We start from the raw sequence: 17,709 nt of genomic DNA, 5'->3' as shown, positions 1-17,709 counted from the left end.
ATGACCGTGATTTCCCGAGCTGGCGGGAGTGAGTCCACCCTGCCAGCAGCCACCTACTCCCAGTGCCTGGGCTGGGCACCAGGCTCACTTGGCCAAGCTCAGAGCTTGGGCTGTGACACCGCAGGGCAGCTAAGGGGAGTGCACACAGGGAGTGTGAGGCGAGTGACCCAGTTGTAATGGCAGGTCCCTGTGCAGTGAGTGCTGTGACCGGGCTGCTGAGAGGCAAGTGCCCAAGGGCAATGAGTACTCCAGGGAGCACCTCGCCGAGCATCTCATGGCAACCAGACTCCATGGGCAGAGCCCGGCTCCAGGGGGTGTCGCTGGCTGGCACCAAGCTCCTTTGGGGCAGAGGCAAGAGCGTGTCCGGGGTGCAGCTCAGAGCTGTGCCACCCTCTCTGCTTGGGGAGCACCCAGCTGTGTGGAGGCGGCCTGACTCAGGGAGCAGGGAAGGGAGGGCTGCCGAGCAGGCAGCCAGTCAGCACCCCAGCTCCCACAATATGGAGAACCAGGGTCCCGAGCAAGTCAGGTGGCTCCCACCAACTTCCGATCTGCCAACTCCTGACCGAAGGCAATGGTTTTCAAACTATGGGCACATCCCCCTACGGAGGCATTCCCCACAGAAAACCTCTGTGCTAAAGAAATCTTGGGGGGCATATGACCCCTGTGTGCTCCCCCACACGTTGCCTCTAGGATATGCAAATATGGGTTGGTCGCCCCAGGCACTAAAATGCTTAACTATGGCTCTGCTGATCACCATATTTGGGGTCAGGAAGGAATTTTCCCCCAGGTTAGATTGGCAGAGACTCTCGTGGGAGGTGTTCACCTTCTTCTACGGCACTGGTCACTTGCAGGTTTGTAGTAGTGTAAATGGTGGATTCTGTGTAACTTTAAGTCTTTAAATCACGACTGGGGGACTTCAGTAACTCAGCCAGAGGTTAGGGGGTCCATTACAGGAGTGGGTGGGTGAGATTCTGGAGCCTGCAATGTGCAGGAGGTCAGACTAGATGATCATGATGGTCCCTTCTGGCCTTAAAGTCTATGTGATACACCTATCTGATGTCTCCTTATCACGTGAACTACAGCAGAGTTTGTTCAAAAAGAATATTGAATCATGTCTCCCTTAGATTTGTGCACTGTATGAGTCATAACATCGCAGAGCTGCTGGACAGCCCTGATTAAACCAATCTGAAATCCAGTGATTTCAACATGATGGGCTAGCAATAGTATAAATGCTATGTGCCAGCTATGCATTTTGCACCACTTTAAGGACAATGATTTGACTAGTACCAGCACTTCAGTATGACCTATCTGAGTCAGACTGCTGAGCATTTGAATGATGCTTCTGGGTCCTACACATCTTCAATCTACTTTGCAGAAGATAGGAGACAGGGAATGGAGCAGAATGTACATTATGACAGGGAATGGAGCAGAGCGTACATCTACTTAATTTATGACAAAAGCAAGCAAATCTCAGGTTAGACTTCAATAATTTACAAGGCTATGTCTAATTTAGGGAGATCCGCTGCTCTGCAATCCCAAAAAATGGATAGGTCATCAATCCTGAAATGGGAGCCAATATGAAGAAGTTCCAGATCAATGATTAGCCCAAGCTGAAAGCCAGTGTAAAATACAAAACCTGATGCTACACCACTGAAACCAAAGGGACCTTCAAACCTGTTTAAGGTTTGTCCATTTCTAAAGCACAATATGAAAGACCATTTGTCTAGACCACCTTTTAAGTTTGTTTGGATTAGGCTGTAGATTCATTTCTGAAGCAGAGGTGGAATCTGAGCAAGATTTCAAAACACAGACATCAAGAGAGAAGTTCAAGGACTTACAAATAAATTACTTCAGTTTACCAAAAAAGTATTATTCATAGTAAGGTAGGGTTTACAAACATGTGTCACACTTTCCACAGAAGACACAAAAAGTCACTGTGGGGATAGTCTTTTTGATTGTTCTTCAGAGTCCCAGCTCTCATTTTTTAAACGAATGAAATATTTGTTACAATTGCAAAGAAAGCCCTCAAAATGTGACACTAGCATAACCAGTGCAGAGATACCAGCATAACCAGTGCAGAGACACCTTCCTGAATTTGCAAAATTTGAAATAGTAGCTCTGAAATGTGAACTGCCATGTTCGTTTCAATGGGTTCTAACTCGTGCCAATAACTGATGTTTTAAATATCTACAATGTTAACTGTTTCAGCACTTATCAGAGCATGCAAGAAAGGAGGGGAAGTACATTATGAAGAGCTCCATCAGATGTGTGGATAGGGGGAGTGGAGTAAGCAAAAAACTGGCCCAGAGGGTCAGAAGATCTATAAATGAAGATGGCTAGACCTTTAACACCACATGGAGTTTTGGGGGGAATTGCAATTAGTTTCGTTTTCCTGGAGGGAGGGTCAATTTACTACCTTTCCTTTACATTTTTGAAAGTGATCCAGAGAGTTGAAGTGTAGAGGTTAGATTTCAGGGTAAGAACGATCTGTTCCAAATACCCAACTTTTTTGTTTGTTTACAGTTTCTTCTGAGCTATACCCATATGACCTTATGTCAATTTTTTCCTGTCAAATAAACCTTTGTGGCACCTTACTGTGCCTCAAATGAAGGTCTCCTTAACCACGTGCTACACTGTCTGTCAGATTGGTCAATACTACTAACAAGTCAAGAGCAGCTAGTTCTTCCATAATCTTTCCATAATCGTGCATCTGTATCCCCCACCATACTCTGATTTGCCAGAAGTAGTGGATTGGCCCAAGTTCAAGAGCTGTTCTTGAAGCAGAACCTCTTTTTAATCACATTTCATACTGCTGAAGAGCCAATCCATGCATGTAAGTGAATGTTACCAGAGATTTTTAATCCAAATAAAAACCCCTTCAGTAAGAGAACCAAAAATCTACAGAAATACAAAGCAAGTAAGATGTACATCTCTGAAGCATCAAACTACTCTCACCTCCACTTAGAATTATTTACTTTCATCAGACCCATGTTCACTGCTAAAGGTGATCCTGTGCTTCATCTGAAAGTTTTGAAAAAGCTTTCAAAGTTAAGAACCACTGCAGGCTAGTGACTGCAGTCATCTGACCTGGTGAAAGATCTTGGATTGCTTTATCCATGTGGCGAAAGACTGAAAGGATTGAAGCAGGAACAAGTCATATGAGATGTACATTGTAAAACACGGATTCCCAAATTTGTAGGGGTATTTTAATCAGAATACAAATAGAGATGGTTAATTATGTTTTATATTACATCATATGTGATTTATTGTACCTATCTACTAATAAGGAGCCATAACTGTATGCCAAGACAACGTAGCATAACAGATTAGATTCACGACGCCGATAAACCTAACAACAAAACATAAACAAAACAAAACCATTTTTAATGAAAGTTATGACAAAGAGAAGCACTACTCCCACTCCTGCCCTGGCCAGCTTTACCACCACCTTGTAATGTTTAGCACTTCTCCAGTGTTATTTGGGTCCAAATTCTGGTGTCCTTACTCACACTGAATAGTATCTTCGTTCACATGATGCTAAAAACTGAGTCTTTGCTGGAACAAGCACTTAGCTGATCACTTCCTGCATGAAAGTTTCATATAAGCAAGTTATATTGATTAACACCAGCAAAGAAACTTCAGAGGAAGTGACAAAAATCAGAGGGTTTGAAAAGATTTTTTAGAAGCACATGCCTCACCCTCTTAAAGGGCAGTAATAGTTGCCACTCCTAGGTGTGTTTCCTTGGTTACCACTCAGCCTTTCTGCCTTAGCACTCTATAGGCAAAATACCCCAGGGAACTGCCATTAGATGTTGCACCCACACATATACTCCCTACCACAGCTCTGGCCATGAACACCACCGTCTTCCCCTTAGGCTGTAAATCTTGTAAGAACAATTTCTTTTCTCACTGTATATCACCATGTTAACTTTTGGTTCTAACAGCAACCAGAACATGAACAGGAGTTCTGCGAATAGGAGAGGACGGAGGAATTGATTCATCTTTTCTGAACCAGTAAAAAGGATCCATTTGAGTTTATTTAACTGCAATAAAATGTCTCCACTGAAGATTATTTACACAGAATCTAAAGCGTAGGAGTCACTTTGTGGACAAATTGAAAAACAAGGCTCCTTCCTTGAAGGGTTTACAATCTAAATAGCTTAGAGGCTTGAGGCATAGAGGCTTGGTCAACACTTAAAAATTAGATCTACCTAACTATGCTGCTCAGAGCCAGGAAAAATTTCACATCCTAAGTGCCATGGTTAGGTCAACTTAACTCCCAGTCTAGATGCATCTACGTCATCAGAATTCTTCCATCAACCTGGCTACAACCTCTCAGAGGTGAATTAACTACTTTGACTGAAAAATCGAACAACCCTTATGTAGATGTAGTGTATGCCTACATTATGGCGCTATAGCAGCAAAGCTGCTGCACTGTAGCCATGCTGTTGTACCAGCTGTAGTGTCGCGATACCGATAGAGAGAGGATGGGAGGTGAGATGCAGAGAGAAAGGAATGATGTTAAGAACTTATCTTACTGGTGCAAAATGGGGACATGTTGTGATGATATTTTAGGAAACAGGATTTAGGAATTATAGGTGTCTCAGCAGAAGGCATTTGAAGGGAGAAATGAAAGAGACATGGTACAGTGAGTCAAGCAAAGGAGTTCCATGTGTAAGAGGTCTCATGGAAAGCAGAGGCAAGAGTGGATGATGGCCACAGAGGGAGAAGTAAGACAGGCTGTTTGGGTGAAGTAGAGGAGGTAAGGGGGAGCAAAAGGAAGTAAGAAGAGATAGGCAGGAACTAATCTGTGCAGGGCCTAGAATCCAAGGATGAGGGGCAGATTCATCCCTGTGCTGACACAGTTATGACTGCAAGAGCAGAGGGAGAGGCAGTTTCTCTTATTCAGGGGCTTCCAAGAGCCAGAACCCTAAGTTACAGCCCTACTTCCGTGGTCCCTCTAGCCACTGCAGGGTCACCAACCCAGCTACACCACTTCCTGCTCCCTCCCTTCTTTAGCCCACCCTCAGTATGTACACACTCTGCCTTCTCTCTGCACCCAGTCTGCAGGCCCTCTGTACCAGTACAAAGAGGCCATAGGCCAACAACGAATCAGGCACTAGGAGTTTAAATTAGATGCAGAAGGCCAAAGGGAGCCAATAAAGAGATTTGAAGAGGAGCCATCTTTTAAATGTGCAGCAACACTTGTCTGTTTAAAAAGTCAACCTCCTGCTGTTCACATTTGTATTTAATTTGAGAACAGTCAGTCGAAATTTGGAGCTCACAGACATTTGGTTCCCCCCAACCCACAACATGTTTCAGCTGGGAAAATTATTAGCCAAAGTGATAGGGCCTTCTGCAGCTGAAGATCTTAAAAAAAAAATGTTGCTGAGGAAGATACCTGTGGGAAACATGCGCATCTTTACAACATAGTCATGCCTGCTGCCATAGAATTCTGATCCCAATAGGCTACCATTGAAGAGCTTTTTCACGCATTATTTTAATATGATCTTCCAGATAACATGGTGAACTTCAGTGCTTAGAAAACTGGATGACTGATAGCACAGGGATTACTAGGGCCAAGTCATTTGTACAAGATTCACTTCCCCCTCTCCCCCAGTTGCAGCTTCTCAGCTGTTTTACTTCCACAAGCCTTTAGTGGAAGGGCCCCCAGACTCTATATCCATTCAGTCCTTGAATTCTTGATGGGATTGCCAACAAGTGGACCACGCCTAATGACAGTTTTAAAACCATGAGCAAATGTTCACCAAGTACAACATGAGTACCCTTTTACCTAGGTTTTTATGTGCATATATTTAAATTTATACTTCACTCCTAATACTTAATCAACAGGTTTGCCTGCCTGAACATACCCACAGTTACGTCATCAGTTACAGTCTTTCTACCTCACTTTTGTTCTTAAAGATGTTCTTAAAAGGACTTTTTTTTTAAAAGGGGATCATGAACTTTTATGCTTTATTATTATTTTTATAGGAGACTTCAAGGGTGTGGTTGTGGGAGGAGAGGGGGTTAACTTAGGTCCACCTTAAAACTATCAGAAACATCAGCTTTAGTCCTCACTTTTTCTGGAGGATCTCTGGGAAGTCTCGGTAATATTTTTGTGAACCCTGACACCTTAACTGTCCATTGCTGACTTTTTAATAAAGCTATCCACAATGTACATTAGTCATTAAAGTCAAATACAGTAGATGTTAATTTAAAACAAAAGTAGATGCACACAATCCAACTAAAAATTGCTTTGGTTTTTTCTTGATTGCTTGCTAAGGGCTCAATCATGACTTTACCCCAAGCATAGGCAATGCATTACTGGAGCAAACTGGAAAAGAGTCATGTTCTGCCAACTTGTCTCAAGGTCTATATCTAGCATTGCGTACTATCTCTGACATACCTATGCTAGCTGGTGCTTTGGGGACTGCAGAGCCAAGACTCTACCCACTTCCTTCTTCACCAACTCCTGTATACTTGCACTGTCAAGTGATGGGAGCTGCTTTCCTCCCTGCACTGCTACCCACAACTCTTGTAGTTGCTACAAGGGAGTGATCACACTGTCCTGTCACACCGGCCAAGTCAAAATCTGGCCCTGAATTTTCACTCTATTGGTTCTTGTGATGTCACCATTCTACTAGTTCTCTAGTGGTCAGAGCTGTATTTCTAATTTGTAAAATAAATGAATAAGAGAAAGGGGGAGGGAATAACCTAAACACCCACAACCTTCTAGATCTTTCTACAGTGTAAAGAAGCAAAAATGGGCACAAGCTTAATTCCCCCCTCCTATCATAGGTCACCTGTGAGAAATTAGCAATAAGCACATATCTGGCCAAGTAAAGGGACTTCTAATTAGAGAATGAATTCTAGCACTAGTAACTTTGTGCATTTGACTCACAGCTCTACCAGAAACATAAAGCAATGGATCTTTGGGACTAATTTACGAACCTCCCCCTCACCCCCCATTCATTTCTGGACTAAGATTAAGGGTGACAAAGTTAACCCTCAACTAATTTCTTTACATGGTCATAAAGGGGCACGAGGCTGCACATAGAATGGAATACCTCTGGAAACCTGTTTGTAGAGTCTTTACCTGGCCTTGCTGTTCTCTCATATAAATACAGTTGAGAAAGTTTTAAAATATAGTTAAATGAAATCACTTTTTAACAACTGATTTAAATGGTTCAATTTTCAATGTCTGTAGTCAAGATATGTCTATAGTAATGTAATATTCCATTCAAAAGCTATGTTAATAGAAAGTTAAAGAGATATTGCCAACTTAAAAGTTTAGACTCTGGACTTACTAAGGCTGTTCTAGCATCAGAAAATAGTAAAAGGCTGGGACTTTTAAAGAGTCGAAGGATGCTGGGAGCCAAATCCATTTTTTTTTCAATAGGATTTTGTCACCTAACTCCTTTTTGTTGTTGTTGACAGTGTCCTGGTAGTTTTGGTTTGATTTTTAAACTAAGTGTAGTTTTTTCTTCCATTCATTTGAGTCAATGTGTCAGGAGATCAGACTGTAAACAGTCTGGCCCTGTGGTCAGTGCAGGAGTCAGGCCCAGAGCTGGACTCCAAATGCAGGAGACAAGGGTAGAGACACAGTGAAAGCCAGGAATCAGAGCCCAGGGTCAGAACCAGATTACCTGGAGTCAAGGAAAGCAGGAGTAGAGCTGGTTTCAGGCAGTACTGAAACAAGACAAGGTGTGGGCTGGAGCAGGGCTAGGTACAGGGCAGCAAGTGAGCTTGGAATGAGGCAACTGCAAGACAGAGAATCCACAGGACTTAAGAGCAAGCCACCTTACGGTCCTAGCTCCACTTATTGGCTGTATGGCAACTGGACAGGCCCAGCTGCAGGCCATGGTTCCTGACACAATGAGATAATAAGCCTGACTCAAATCTCACACTGGTTTTCTCGCCACCTAACTCCATTTATTGGCAAGCACTGACTCCGGGCCTCGCAAAGTGGTGTTCTGGGAATAAAGAAAGAATGCTTTTGAAACAAAGGTAATCTTTATTCCTTAACTCATTCCGATTGTGTTCCTTGACAAAAGAAGAACAGGATGGCCCTCTGTTCAATGGCAACTTGTGTTCAAGGTACAAATAAACAGCACTGACTTTGAACGAGTAATTAACTAATTGTATTGGTCCGTGTATTTGGTGATGGTTTTCAGTTAAGATCTTTTTTAATCAGCTAATGTTACAAGTTGCTAAATTCGCTTTCCAGAGAGACAACTTCCATAAGGCAACCTAATTTTGCTAATGAAGATATCAGTTTCCCATAGCAAATCCACTAGACAGAAAACATTTTAGCTATAAGATTAGTTTCAGAGTTCTGGTGAAGAAAATCATTTTTTAAATTTACGTTTGGGCGACACGCCTTCAGGAGGACAGAAATAATGGTTTTAGGCAGAAAGACTAATTTCCAAAACAAAAGGTAAGCACTAAGTGCTTACAGTGATATTATGTGTTGCCCAGCCCATTGTAAACTAATATCTCTGCTGACACATGCAACATTCATTCTGAAATGGCTTTATAATAATGATAAAAACTTGTAAAAAGAAAAGGAGTACTTGTGGCACCTTAGAGACTAACCAGTTTATTTGAGCATGAGCTTTCGTGAGCTCATGCTCAAATAAACTGGTTAGTCTCTAAGGTGCCACAAGTACTCCTTTTCTTTTTACGAATACAGACTAACACGGCTGTTACTCTGAAACCTGATAAAAACTTGCTTCTATGTGAACAACAAGGAGTCCGGTGGAGAAGAAGTGTTTTTTTACCCACGAAAGCTTATACCCAAATAAATCTGTTAGTCTTTAAGGTGCCACCGGACTCCTTGTTGTTTTTGTGGATACAGACTAACACGGCTACACCCTGATACTTGCTTCTATGCGCAGCATTTAAACCATAAATCGCAAATCACTTTACAAAGGAAGGTAAATATTATCCCCATTTTACAGATGGGAAAGTGGAGCACTGAGAGGAGAAATGCCTTGCCCTAGGTCATACAGCAGGTCAGTAGCAAGCCAGGAATAAAACCCAGCTTTCCTAGTACTGGTCCTGTGCCCTGTTTGCTGGATCCCACTGTTTCTTCCAGAGCTTTCAACAAACGGGATTCTTTAAATTCTGTAAATTATTATGATTGCGTATATATTTAAGGTGCCTTTCACCATAGCCTCTAGCCACACTTTACATAATTTGAAATATAACAGTTCACCATAAAATAGGGTTTAGATGATATTTTCCTCCCTATCACATGGCAGAGTTTGCTTACTTAACAAAGCAACATACCCAGGTGATGCAAGGAGGTGATGCCAGGAGCACCGTTCACTTAGGAGAAGGGTAGACCAAGAAGAGGAGACTTGAATTGTACCCTAAAATGAGACGATTCAGGGGTAGGTGGAATTTCACATCTGAATGTCTTCAATTTCTTCGTGTGTCCTTGTCACAGACTAGATGCTTTTCCAAGGAGTTGGCAAATGAGGTGGTATTCCATGGTCTGCACTTCACCACACTCGCATGGATTCATGACATTAGAGAGTCCTATTTGATCTACCAGTTTGCGTAAGCAGGTGGTTCAGGCATCGCCACACTGACCAATCTGTATTGGCCCCTCGGGGAAGGTTCTCCTGAGGTTCCAGATGTATTTCAGCGTGTCTGAAGACTCTTAGTCTTTCATTCCATAACCTCAGTCATTCCTTGCCAGCTGTCATATCCAAAGTCACAACACTGGTTATAAAATTCTTTCACAATTCAAGGCATTTGGTTACTCTTACGTGACTGTATAATGGATGCCTTATGTCTTCCACTGAGAAAGCCTTGCCCTCTATCGCCACACAGTCCACTCTGCTGACAGACAGCCTAAGCATCTTCATTTATCACAAGTGATGATTTGGGATGCTGTGAAAGAGGGTCATGAAGAAAGAAAATGCACATCATGGAGATAACCAGGCACTAGTCTATACAGGTCTTCATGCATAAGGAGCAGGACCTAGAAGTGGACATGGAAGTGAATGGAAACAGATCCTTGTTTTCCCAGATATTAAGGAAGACTGGATATAACAAAAATTATACAGGACTCCCTCTGGAATCCAGGATCAACCTGCTGCTGTGACCAAAGTTCAGCTTTAGCAATAATATACCCCCTGCAGTACATTGCAGGGTTATTATTGCACTTCTTGGGTGGTTAAAATTTCTTGGTCTTAGGCTTTGCCTTTTATAACAGTCAAAATTTAGTCTGTCATGTCAAATTGTTTAAGTATTCCAGTAATACAAATGATCTAATTATCAAATCAAATTTCTTTTTAGCTTTCATTTATTGTCTTAAATATCGCATTTGAGACATTTCAGAATGTGTGACAGACATGGATCATCATCAACAAATATATAAAATTGTCCAGAGAAGGAAAAGAATAAAAACCATAAATGGACCAGATCCCCAGTAAATCAGCATGTCTCCATTAACATCAGGAGATGTTAGGCTGTTTTATGCCAGCTGGGAATCTGGCCCATTTTGCAAAGATTCCTATCGAGGCATCCACCCGTACAAACTATGAACTAAATTCTGGCGGCTCCTCAAGGGTTCACGGGGCAGGAATGGGAAGGAGCACAAGGAACCTCTCTCTTGCTCCTTCCCCCACATCAGTTCACAAACACACACAAGACAGGTATAACACACTGAACACGGGATTGGGTAGTACACCCGCTTGAGCATTACTGCATAGGGAGGGGTTAACCAGTCTCCCAGCTGTGACCCTCCATCTTTTCCCTACACACAAACTAGAGTCTAGCAGAACATATTGGGGATAGTATACAGGAGAAGCATGCAGCAAGTCTAAAGAGTTCTACAGTGCAGAATTCCTTCCCCCTTGCCCCTCCCATCCCAGAGATCACCCTGAGGCAATCTGTCTGTGTCTGCCCTGCATAGGCAGAATGATCAGAGCCCCTCCATCTGAGCTGCTATGGAGCTATATCTTTTCCTTTTACCCAGCACTGCATTGAAGACCAAGGAGAAAATTGGCCTTAAACCTCAGATTTAAAGACATTAGGGTTAATATTTAAGACTAGGTTAATATAACTAGCCACCAAGGCATAGTCAAAGCCATTCAACAGCCTCGATATTTAACTGGTGGACAAAGGCTCCAAACAGAAAAAGGAGAACAATTATCAGGCCAATGTAAAGAGAAATTATGGGCCTTATTTTGTTTATACCAGCATGACTCCATTGATTTCAGTGGAATTACTTCAGTTTACATTGGTTGGAGTGGAGAATCAGGTCCAGTAGGTAGGATGATCACACCTGTGACTGAAATATACATCTGAAGCTGAATGCTAGATCAACCTCTGAAATGTTCATGTATAAATTATCCAGTTGTGATGGGTCTCATCCGTTTCTTTTAGTCTCATTTTGGTAAGAAGGAAGGTTTAGAAATAAATGCTGTAAAAAGCAGACATAGAACCAGGATATGGCCAGATATGACACTATTTGCTTAATTGCCCCATTACATTGGTACAACTCCACAGAGTTCAAAGGAGTTGCACTGGTTTTCTACTATCTTAAGAGAGGGTAGAATTAGGCCCTCTCCGTGGACAGAGAATGATCCTTATAAGCTAATCATGGCACTGCTCCAGGACTCTCTTCTCTTTCAACATTTCAGCCTTAGAATCTCAAAGATATGTTCCAAACTACTACCTGAAAGATCTTGAGCCAAATCCACTTGTGTATTATTCCAATTTTATGCTGGTTTAACTCAACTGCAATCAATAGTTACATCAGTATAAAACTGGAATAATGCAGTGGTGAATCAGGCCCATTTTGCCCCTCTGGAAGTCAGGCCTGGACAGTTTATTTAGTCAGGAGATTCCTGGAAACTGCACACTAAGAAAAGGATGGTCCAAAGCACCACAACTCAAATCATTCCTCACTGCAAGTGGTTTAAACCTCTGCTTGGCTATCCCTAAACTGCTCCAGTATTTCAAGATGAGTGAAGGGTAGGGGACAGTTAATAACAGAAACAGGGGGGAAAAGACTGAACATTAATGGTGGCTTATCAAGTTTGTAGCCCACATATCAAGCCTTCTCTCTCACTCTTTTTTTTTTTTAATCTAATCAATCCCAACATTACTTTTCACTTAAAAACTGCAAGGTAACAAGCAAATCAGCTAATCAGGATCTGCATCTCCACCCATGTCCCCCTCAAAACAATCTTAAGAGCTGGAAAGTTCACATCAGAAAACCAGTGTCTCTTTCTGTGTTGACAATACTATTAAGAAGAAACCACTCTCAGATTCCTTCATTTCCTTCCCATGTGTAATATAATGCCTAACATCAACCCTGCTTCTAAATAAACATCGCAATGTGTGGCCTCAACATGGGAGCCATTCATTGCTCTGAATGCAGCGTCAATTATTGTTTAAATATTCAAGACCAGATCTGCATCCTAACAGTTAGCAGCAGTACTTTTACTCTGCTGTTTCCTTTTGTGTAATCTGGAGGTTTTAAAAACCTCCTGCTCACAACTATTAGGGCATGTTGAGACCACCTTGCACTTTATTCAGATGTGTTGGATTATGCATGTTATTTCATTTTAGCTCAGAGTACAAAAATATTTATTTCTATTATTTAAAGTGTGCCCATGTTATACTCCAGGCACTGGTAGAAATACAAAACTAGAAGAACAATGTCTAGCATACTCCAAAAAGACATATAGACTCTCCCAAATCCCATTGAATCTTTCACAAAACTCTCTCACCTTCCCATTCTGCTCTACAGTAAGTGTCTAAAAGAACATGTGGGCCTTGCAACATGAAGGTCAACAGATTCAGGCCTTATTGAACAGAAGTTTGCAGAAAATTCCACAATTGGGTGCTCCTTGCCAAGAATTCTGCCTCCAGCCCCTCGGAATTAAACCAGACCCATATTAGCCTACATGCTTTAGGTGAGTTCAGTTGCTGTGATCAACTCTCTCCATATGTGATCTCTCTTAGGCAACCAGGGACCCAAACAATGTAAAACCAACAGCCAGAAACAAACTGGAAGCCAGTGCAGTTCACTAAGCACTAGTGTAATAGGATATGTTCCCTGTAAGAAACACTTCTTAAAAACAGATTACGGTCTTCTGCACCAGCTGCAGATTCCAAGTCGTTCTGAGGTGTAGCCTTAAGTAATGCATGTTACCACAGTCCTACCCTGAATTCACAAAGGCACCTGGGTCACTATGGCAAGGACCACATCTGACAGAATAGGTAGCAATCTTCTGACAGAGTGTAAATAATAAAAAGTATTCTTGGCCACCGTAATTACGTGAGCTTCCAGAAGAGACGGCAGATCCAAGAGGATCACCAGATGAGCCTAAGTCAAAGTGGGAAGACTCCTCTGTGTGAGCTGATAGCACCACCAGTAACCCCCTCCTGTTGGTTATTTATTCCAACCACCTATACTGACCGTTGTTTTATATAGACTGAGGCTCAGCCAGTTCACTCTTATTCAAGCTCCTATCTCAGCAGACATTACGCAAGCTGGGTCATCCATACTGACTGACTTCAATGAAGTGTACACACGTTGCTGGGTGTCACACACATAATGGAGAAACTGCAGCACTTACAGCCTCACTATCTCCCCCTCTGGGTTCATATACTTGTTGAACAAGGATGGTAGAGTAAAGCCTCCATGACACCCCACATAAAATTGTTCTTGGGGCAGATGATCAATCACTAAATAGGTACTCTTTAAGTACTCTGAGCAACTAATTAATTGAATCAGTCATAAATGATTCTGTCCATCTCTTCTAGGGATCACAGTCAAGTCAGCAATATCTCGTGGTCATTGATATCATAGGCAGCTGAAAGAGTTAATAAAATGTGCTTGGATAATTGATTCACCGTCAATAGGAAATTATAAACCAATGAAAGAAATGCTCTCTGCATATCTTATCTGTTGTGGAGCAGGCAGAAGTAGGGAGCACACAGAAGCATATATGGTTCCACCAATGTTGTAAGTGCTTTGTTGAATATATCCTGGAATGAGAGTCAGCACTACTTCCAGATACTGTGTACCTCACAATGTTAAGTCTTATATTTGCCTACTGGCATAACGCTACCCAAGTCTAAAACCAGACTCACCAGGGTCAAAGAAGTGTGAGGATTCCAGGGTACTGTCAGAGCTGCAGATGTGGGGGTCCTAATTAGAGCTGGTCAGGAATTTTTTGATGAAATGTTTTTTCACTGGAAAACACCAATTCTTTGAAACTGAAAATTTTCATGGAAACATAGTAGTTTTGACAAAAATAATTTTGGGATGATTTCTCAGGTCTAGTAAACAGATTCATCCCAGAGTACCCAACAGGGCATTCATCTGGGATGTGAAAGACCCAGTTTCATATCCCAGCTCCAAATCAGGTAGAGCAGGGACCTGAACCAAGTCTCCCACATCCTATGTGGCTGCTCTAATCACTGGGCTAGCTGCCTTCCTGCAGGCTTGCTCTCATTTTTTTCATAAATTTTTTTGAAAGGTGCCAGTTTTATTCTGATGTGGAATTAAAACAAATTCCAAAACCTCAAAATTTTTCATGAAATGGAATTCTTGTTTTCTGGCCAGCCTCAGTCACGATCTGGACCTTGAATGTACACTAAGAGGCAAGTGATTAAAGTTTTTCATTACTCAACTCGTGTTTACGTGCAGACTTTGGAAAGTGCGTATGTCCTCATCCTCAGCTTGTGCTCAAATTTCTGATTTATATCTTAGTCCATCATTGCCATTTGCTGTTTAAAGGCTCATGGCTTTTCTCATCTGGTTCTGATTTTATTGTTCTCTCTCATATGAGAGCTGAACAGCTAATTCCCTGAGTTCCTTTGAATCCTGACTTGAAAGTTTCTTTCATTCTAGTTATTGTTTTCATTTAACCATATCGTCCACCTTTTAATAAGAAATGTCACGTGCTGTATAACTGTTTATTAGTTTGCTTTAGTGTTATGCTGCAAAGCACTGATGTTTACAAAAGGTGCTCTGTAAATCAATTAAAGTAATACTTAGCACTTAAAGTGTGTTTTCAATCCTCAATACACTTTGGAAACATTAATCCTAATTAATTAATGATAATTAGTAGGCCAATAAGAAAATGTCAATGTTCTCTATGCAAGTCAGGGGGAACTGAAATTCTGTCAGGTTAGCAGAGAAAACGTTTCCAATAGCAATACCTGACCAGTGTAGCTTGTGCAGGAATAAACAATAGCTGTTCCTTCCGAGTCATCCGTGTACAGTGTACATGGAAACACTCACAGTGTAAGAGTTTGTCTACACTTGAAACGCTACAGCAGCACAGCTACAGTTTTGCAGCTGTACCACTCGAGTGTAGACAGTATCTATGCCAATGGGAGGGATTTTCCTGTTGGCCTGGGTAATCCACCGCCCCAAGAGGTGGTAAATAGATTGATGAAAGAATTCTTCCATCGTCCTAGCGTTGTCTGCACTGAGGGTTAGGTTGATTTAACTACATCTCTCAAGGGCGTGCTTGACCTACACCTTGAGTCAACCTAACTTTTTAGTGCAGACCAAGCCTTAGTTGAATGCTGGAGTGGATGGTGCAACATTAATGGATTCCTCTTCATTACGGAGAACAACCTTTATACTGGTACTAACTATCATGCTCAGTCTTCAAGTGGATTGGACTCCTCTGCATCAACTAAAATTTACAATACCAGAAAAGTCAAAAGTCAATACACTAAAATTACTATACGTTTGGCATAGCTGTTTGCATGTTTTATTCAACATTACCAGTTTTCGCAGGTGATGTCTGGCCTTCTGCTATTGCAGAAAGGTTCTTTCTAATCTCTGTTCATATCCTTTCATCCCCAGCCCCAGGAAAACTTTCCATTGCCAGCTGAAATGAAAGAAAAGACTGTAAATAAAGCTGTTTGGGAATTTTTCTACAAACCATTGAAAAATGCTAATTTGTTGAAACTGTTGGTGAAATAGGGTCAGTTTCAATGAATCTCCCAACCTGAAGATTCCCAACCCGAAGTTTTTATGGGAAAAAACATTGAAATTGTTGAAATGTTTTAATATTTTTTAAATTAAAAATTCCAGTTTTTTATTCAAAACAACTTTTTGTTTAGAAATTTAAGCTGGCAGGGAAAGGTTAAAAATAAAACATCAAAATCCAATTGAAACATTTAAAATGATCAAAATGAGACATTTTCGTTGACCCAAACTGTTTGTGAAAATGCTCAACATTGACTTTTTGTCCCAAATTGGGATGGGAAAAATGTCTGGACTTTCAAAAATGTTCTTACGAGGAAAGCCCTTTTCCTACCCAGCTCTAACTGTAAATATTGCAGGGGAAGAAGGCCGATACTGTGGTTAATACAGAGATATCAGTGGCAGGAAATCTGGGTTTTGTTCCCAGCTGTGACATGAATCTCTTGCATCATTTTAACAAATCACTTAAATCTGTGTCTCAGTTTCCTCATCTGTGAAAAAAGGACAATAATATTTCCATACCTCAGTGGGGAGTTGTGAAGATCAATTCATTAACGTTTGTATGGCCAGGCCTACCCTAGAAAAGGTTTGCCACTACAGTTATACTGGTACAACTGTATGGCAAACCATCCTACCGTAGATCCAGCTTATGAGGACAAAAAAGTAGTTTTGCCAGTATAATTTATACCGGCTCCCTGAGCGAAATAATTTATACTGGCAAAAGGACTTTTATGCCAGTATAACTGTGTCTACACTACAAGGGTTTGCCAGTACAGAAATGTATAAAAATAATCACTATCCTTTAATCAACATACTGTACCCAGGAAAATGTATCTAATGCAGACCTGGTCACAGGCGGTTTGAGATCCTTGAGTAAAAGATGCTTATAACTGCGAAGTATCATTATACCCATCTTCCTTACTTAAAGTTCGTTCTTAATTCATTAGCAAATAGTACTTCCCTAAAATTTTTGAACTGGTGCTATTTCAAATTGATTATTATGATATTCTGGTGGAGGAGTGGGGAAAGTCCCTGGGATCCATCTATTCTTAAATTGCCCAGTGTCCATCCGGCTTTACTTCCCCATTACTACCTTAAAATGGGCTCATTTTTCTTTTTTTATTTAAACCAGTCACAAATATTTCCACACAGCTCTACTTACAGTTTAACATTAAAGTTCTCTGCATGACAATTCAGCCAACTACATTTCAGGAAGCTTCTGCATTAATCCAGTATGACCACCCCTGCCTCCTACAAAACAAGAACCAGACACACTCTGAGCACAAAAGAACTGGTCTTCATTGCAGAAGAACTCTGTTTTGTGAAGTTACTTTCCATGGCCTAAGGAATAGGCCATACTGAAAATAAATCTTCAGAGAGCAGCTGGATCTAGGTTTAACACTGTATTACCTCAATGCAGTGCATGCCTGTTTTGAATTCACACTTACAGCACATTCCAATCCACATCCATTATGGTCCTGTATTATGTGCCCACTTTAAGCACAGCCAGAGAGTCAATTCACTAGCTCGCAGGCTCACTGTGAGTAGTGATAGCGATTAAGGCTGTCAAAAGAGCGCTGATCCCATCAAGTCTAGCCAAACATACAACAGATCTACAACTAGACCCGGAGGGAGGAAACATTTTGTGTGTGCATGTGTGTTTCCATGGCATCCCACCCACTGAGCCAGAGAATGAACAATTTGTACAACTCCATCTTAGCTGTGGTGGA

The 17,709-nt window shown here is 41.5% G+C and overlaps 1 long non-coding RNA gene across 1 annotated transcript in view; it reads right to left on the bottom strand.

The window, feature by feature from the left end:
• The window catches only part of LOC122465799, a 57,874-nt gene extending 40,642 nt beyond the window's left edge, over window positions 1–17,232 (bottom strand). The window contains exons 1-2 of the long non-coding RNA XR_006290856.1: window positions 17,142–17,232; window positions 15,776–15,881 (exon numbers count right to left, since the gene is read on the bottom strand). This is a non-coding gene — a long non-coding RNA (uncharacterized LOC122465799). The remainder of the gene's footprint in view (window positions 1–15,775; window positions 15,882–17,141) is intronic.
• Between the last annotated feature and the right edge of the window lie 477 nt (window positions 17,233–17,709).

Source organism: Chelonia mydas, chromosome 5, assembly GCF_015237465.2.
Source record: "Chelonia mydas isolate rCheMyd1 chromosome 5, rCheMyd1.pri.v2, whole genome shotgun sequence".
NCBI classification, from domain to species: Eukaryota; Metazoa; Chordata; order Testudines; family Cheloniidae; genus Chelonia; species Chelonia mydas.
Note: the sequence above shows the minus strand (reverse complement) of the source record. Positions and strands in the feature narration are given on the sequence as shown.